The sequence below is a fragment of the Notothenia rossii genome, assembly GCF_949606895.1.
Source record: "Notothenia rossii genome assembly, chromosome: 6".
Lineage (NCBI taxonomy): Eukaryota > Metazoa > Chordata > Actinopteri > Perciformes > Nototheniidae > Notothenia > Notothenia rossii.
In genome coordinates this window covers 18,340,043-18,346,937 of record NC_136909.1, presented here as the reverse complement: position 1 = coordinate 18,346,937, position 6,895 = coordinate 18,340,043, and positions in this window count along the sequence as shown.

Here is a 6,895-nt window from a genome sequence, read left to right as displayed (position 1 = left end):
AGAGACAGAGAGCGGGCGAACATGCAGACAGAAAAGAGGGGGATGGAGAGGGGAAAGTGGGAAAGTGAGGGAGCGATGTAGCTATGGATAATTCAGAATCAGTTAAAAGGGGGAAGGGATGGGAGGAGAGGAGAGAGTGGAAGTGGCAGCCACTAAAGCAAAGAGAGAGATGGTTAAGTACAGTAAAGAAACAGAAAAGAGAGCACAGAAAAAGTCCCAGTAGGACGACAAACGCATTACATTGTTAGCAATATATTATTAAAAAAACAATAGTTGCATCAAAACTTGCATCAGGACGTTACCGTCCAACCCTCTTTAATATGATTGTCAATATTGCTAAATAAATTGAATATTTTCTATATAAATTGCAATTTTCTGTGGAATTTGGGATTACATTTTCAGATATTTTCAGCTGGTAATGAGGGCGATCATCAATCAAACATTATTGAACTTTTAAACTCAGCAGCATGTTCGTACAACCAATAATTCAGTCATTGAAATGCGAATAAGATATCTTAATAATAACAATGTGTTTAACTGGACAGGTAAGCTGCTGAACCAGTCGTGACATTCAGCAGGTTGGCCTTGAACTTTACACAGTACGGGACACCATTTGTATTCAGATGTTAATACAATTTAGTATTATTAGTAATTTACGGTTATGTTCTTGCCATGAATATTGCCAGAAAACTTGCAGTTAATATAATTATACCATAATAACAAAAAACACCCTTTTCTGCATTGTTAGTTCATCAGAAATATGCATCAGTGATGAAATCAGTGAGCTTTCTGACCACATTTCTTACATTGTACTGACTCCTGTACATTGTCTTATAGTGAATACATGATCATTGATATTGTAAATACACAATCCTATTATCTTTGGCACAGCAGCCATGCTTTTGTTGAGGTTTGTACACATCCAGACTTACTAAGGCCGCTCAGAAGTAACTTAGTGTTTACCACCTCAACCATAAACCTCAATGGACAAATCATCATCTATGTCTTTCCAATTTTTTCTTTCTCTTTTCCCATTACTCTTCCTCCCATGTATGGGAAAATGAATAGGCCCAGACAGAAGAGGACAAAGACTTAACATGTTTTTCTCTCTTTTCTTTTGCGCATTGAGAGGATGAGCTGGACTGTACTAATAGTCTTTGTGTGTCTGAATGGGACAGAGGGCTTTTTGTGTGTGTGTTCCAGACAGCGGCGCATAAGGCAGGACTTAAGTAGATGTTCGCCAAAGCGTACGTAATTCCAGGGAAATATCAACTAATCCCTACACTCTTCTACCCAATACCCCTCCCTCAACATCAATTCTTCTCCTACCTCCCACTCATCATCCCTATCATAACTATCTTCATCATCCTCACCATCATCCTACCATGTCGTTACATTGAGCCTTTAAAGTAATAGCTCTCCTTTTATTTCATAATCTGACAATATTGTTAAGAATAGAAGTGTCAAAATTCAGAGATGTACATTCAGACATGCTATCACATACTACACTCTCTCTCTCTCTCTCTCTCTCTCTCTCTCTCTCTCTCTCTCCCACCACACACACACACACACACACACACACACACACACACACACACACACTCACTCACACTCCATGGGGGATTGTTGTTGTTACTTAATCCTGGTGGATTAACAGACTAACAGACTCATTTTACCTCAGCCCAAACAAAGAGAGATGTCAAATCATCAACCCAACGCTCAAGGTGATGATCGTATTAACGTGATGAGGCTTCATGTGTTTGTGTGTTTTTGTGTGTTTGTGGGGGGTAGGGTGGGGTGTGATCGAAGTGGGGAGTAATCTGGCTCCAACTGGATGACAATAAAAAAAGCAAAGGTTGAAATGCATAACACCTGTTGGGAATTCTTGCTCCGGCACGTACACTTTCTTCCAAAGTGAAACACAGCAGAATCATATTTTACACATGCGGGCACACATATTAGACAGCAGCAATAAAGCATGCACCAGCACTTTGACTGGATGTCATTAGCCAATGTGCTAACTCCAATATTCTCACAGAGCTGTGGGTGTAAACTGCTTAAAGACGTAATCTTATATGCTCGGTAGGAAACACAGCGTTCTGTCACACAGTGGTGCTGCAGAGTGTCCACTAATCCACTTGCTAGACTCCAGATTAACGAGAGGGGATGGGGATGTGGGTAAGGGAGGGGTTAAAAACATGCCGCCCAGACCCACCCCCACACCATACTCATCTCACACACACACATGATCACTCCCCCTCCCTTCAGATTATAGCGCTTAGTGCTGCCCCTGTGCGACCGACAGTAAGAGGATCTCTGGGTGGCGTCCCTCAGGGCTCCGCCATTGGTCTTCTAGAAAAAGCCCCCCCGTACAGGACACCTACGGTTAGGGTACAGGTCAAAGGTCGAGGGTTGTGACGAGTTGGTTCGAAAATATACATCTGTTTGTTTTGATGAGATGGATTAAAATAGATAAAGCCTGAAGAGAATGAGGAAGAAAAAAGGCTTAAAATTCACTAAAGCGTGACGTTTTACGAGACTGGAGATGGATATCTGATTATGACTACAGTCCAGGTTGTGACATAAAATGATTTATAATTATTCTTGAAAGGCTAAGAATTCACACACACTCATTTAAAGTTTTAGTAGCCCTCTTTAATAAAGACAGGAAGTGTCTCTTTCTGCAGACCGACCCGTCTTTCACAAACCATCAGTGAATATGAAATGAAGACGCTGATTTGCAAAGCTGTTGCCGTATCCTCCGTTGGTTCATATCATTACTAACCACTTCGGAAAATCAACATAACTATCAAGTAGCCCTGAACATGAAAGCCTCAAACAGTCCCAGTTTGCAATTTCCTCCCCATTTCAACGTCAACGTTTATTAAGCTCTCCCAAAGAAATCAACGACGACTAAATTATTTTGAGATAGAGCCTCAGGCTACAGAGGCATATTCAATATGCCTACCAAAAAATATATATATATTTCGATATATATTAAGAGGAACAAGGAGAGAAGGGGAAAACGACTGACTCAAAGTAAAACTAGATTTAATATCTTAATGGCTTTGTGTAATGAAAAAAAAAACAGATAATAGAGAAATCCAATTAAAATCTGATGATTGGCACTGTGAGGTAGAGACTTGAGACTGTTTGTCTGAACCACTGGCTCTATTTAAAGCTTTGATTAGATGATGCTAGTAATAGTGCCAGCCAGACTAATAGGTTGTATATTTTTAACTCAGATATACCATCGGCTCTAAGCACTTAACACAGATGTACAACACTGAAGCATCAAAAAAGGAGGTTCTGAAAAAAGGGATGAATACAAATAATAAAGCAAAGTCAGTGAGCAAGTAAACGGAAGACAAGCGGATAACATTTCTGATTTGAATTAACACGTGAAATCATACTGAGCCATATTCAGAGAGTGTGTGTGTGCATGTGTGTGTGATGGGTAAGTGTTTCCCCTAATGCTTCTCAAGGTGACTTGGCCTTCCTCCTTCAGGGCTTTCCTTTCAATTCTTCTTGGGATTGAAATTATGATGAAGTAATTTTTCTACAGAAATTGCCTATGTCACTTGTGGTATCTCTCGGCAAATTTCTCAAGTGTATTTCTCAATCTCTCCCTCTCTCTCTCTCTCTCTCTCTGTGTGTCCTTTTCTCTTCATCTCTCATCTCTCCCTCTTTGGCTTTCTTTCTCTGTCTTTGAGTTCTCACTTGACATGTCAATGCGTCAATGTCACATTACACGGGAGCAATATATGTGAAACAATTTGGTGCATGATGAAAAAAATAAATGAGCAACCTCTATTTCACAGCAAAACAGTCTTGGAGGTGTATGGCCACGCTCGCATACATATATAAATATATAAAATGCCACGTGCACAGACACACAAATACACTCACAAAGTCACAGACACATCTGCTCGTAGCCACACACACACCACAGTGTCGCAGTGAAAAATCACCTGCTTGTTTCAGGGGAAAATAAGAGGCAGTGTGAAACATGTCGTAAGATCGGAGAGGGAGATTCCTCAGAGACCTGTGGCCTAATTTCTTATTTTCAAGAGGAAACTTATCTAATTATATATAAGTTAACTTCCTAGTGGTCGATTCAAGGACAACACTGACTGGTATGATGAACAGCCTTAAAAGAAACAAGGCTACCACATCCTGCTGCCTTCTCTCTCTTGTCTCTCAACACACAATCATATCTCTCCACTGGTGTGCTGTTCACACAGTAGCTTGATCATAATGAGATACTGCGGATGTGTGTGTGCATGTGTGTGAGTGTGTAGGTTAGTTCTGAATGTTGCATTATGTTTGAGTTGCTTTTCACATTGGGTCAAATTTGAAATGCATTAAATAACAAATTCATTAATCCAAAAGAAAGGTATTCTGCCAGATTGCTCAAAGACTACAACAACCTAAGAATAAAAAACAGCAGAATAACAACGTAAATATATATAAGAAATGTACTAATCAATATACAGTGTGTAAGAAATAATCCATACTCAAAATCAAAGATGAGAAAATCGAAATTCTCTTGTCTGCATTCATTCAAACCTAAGCCACATAGATTATCATGTTTATTATTTTTAAATGGCCTTGTATGATACAGATTAATTCAGCAAGGTGCTTTACATTTTAATCAGATCCACTCAAAAGGGGGTAACTGTAGTGAATGCACGGGATGTCTGCCACTATAACTCCACTTCACAGCAGGCGGTGGGATGAAAATGAATATATATTTGCGATCATTCTGATTTGCAACACTTAACCAACACATATCATTAAATATACGTTTGGCACATGGCCTGTTTGCTCGGAGTTCAAAGCAACATCTCTGTATAGCAGACAGAGCATTAGATGTGATGGTCAAAGATTTGTAAGGGAAAAGTCCATGCATGGTTTTAACTGTTCAGTCCAAGAATCAATCACATTTTGTTTAGATAGCCCAATATCACAAATTACACATTTGTCTCTGGGGGCTTATCAGTTTGAACAGAATACGACTCCATATCCTTTGACCCTTGCATCGTACAAGGAATTAACTCCCAAAGAAACCCCACGATAAATGGGGAAAAATATGGACGAACACACACGCAAAAGGTGTCTTGTGTATACATTTAAAATATAATACAATAACAACATAAACAGTGCTAATGTTAGAAAATATGTGTCTATATATAAAAAGAAAATGAAGAAGGATCCAGGAGGTGCAACAGATTGATCTATGCATAGCAGTGACGTCTAGCTATGACGTTGCTGAATTAAGACATTTACTGAAGGGAATGTGACTATCCATCACCAGGGTCCCAGGATCTGGTGAACGGCCAGCAAAAGAGCTAAATGTTACTGCAGTTATTCAGGAGTGGGGATTGAAGTCAAGGCCCAGGAAGAACGCCGTCAGTTGAAGAAAGTGGCCAAACGGTTGTACTACGCTTACGTTCTAGTCTTTGACGTAAATTGGGCCCAAAAAAGACTTTCTCCCATTGACTTACATCGGGAAAGAGACCTTCAGGACTTTTTTCCTGAATCATTGCTGATTAAAACAATTCCAATCAAAACACTTCCCAAAGACTGCAAGAAAGAATAATATTATCATTACTGTTTGTTGACAATGAAAGTAATGTACTGGTGGCCACGTGAAAAGCCCACCTCCAACTTCCCCATAACTCATTCTTATCTGTTTACGGTACGAATTGCCCTGTAAGGCCTTATTTTGGCAGAGTAGTGATTTGAGCTAAATGCTAACATGCTCACAACGACAAAGCTAACATACAGATATGTAGCTGGTATATTTAACATGTTCACCATGTTAGTGTAGCTTACCAGCTTGCAAATATTGCTGATAGACACATTACCCAGAGTCAAGCTGAGACTGGTAACTGTGTTATTAAGGTATTTTGTCATAAACTAAAGAATCTTATTAATTGAAATGTTATCTTGTGGTGCTAGTGGAACATTTCATGGATAATCAAAGTAATTAGGATGAATCCTCTTGGCACATGAATGTAACATATTTCATGGCCATCCATCCAAAAGTTGTTGATATATTTCAGACTGGACAAAAGTGTTGGACCAACAGACAGACCGACATTGCCGTGCCTAGAGCCACGCCGCTAGTGTGGCTAGAAGGGAGAGTGAAGACAAGAAGGAGGAGAAAATGCATGTGAAATAATAATGTTAGACGTAATGGACACATATATTCATTTAGTTCAGTATACATTTTACGACCTTCAATAAAGGATAGAAAGGTAGACAGACAGACGGAGATGGAGCAGGCAGCGCTCAGCCAGCCAATAGAAACAGACAGTGAAACATAAAGGCAGAAGGACCGAAGATCCCATCTCGGCGCAGAGTGCTGCTTTCTCCTTCTCCAAGTTCAGCCTTTAGGCATGGCCCGGGCTGCTTCTCCTGCTCCCTTCCTCCCTCCTACCACCATATGGACAGAGCAGCCCATACTCCAGTATATCTCATCAAAAAACAACCTATATGTTCCTTTTCTTCTCATCCCCGCCCAACAGACGACTCAATTTAAACGTAATTTCCATGCTATCCCTGTGGCTTTGGGAGAACAGTGAATAGTTGGCAATGAGGGGTAATCCTTCTTAATGGAGTCCCCAGCCCTCAGATGGATTGAAGTCTACACAGCAGATCACATAAGGACACTTTTTATTGCTTCGACAAAGAGGGTAGAAACCTTTTTTGTGTTTTAAAGTGCTAACCACCCCCACCTCTTTCATTTTAACCCCCTCCCTGCCTGTCTCCTCTTTTCTTTATCGGCCTCTTCTGTCTGCATGTCTTCAAGAGCATTTCATCCTGACCAGTCTGGGATTTTATCACGCCTGCTTTGGTCATTACATCACAATTACGGAGCTTTTGGTGT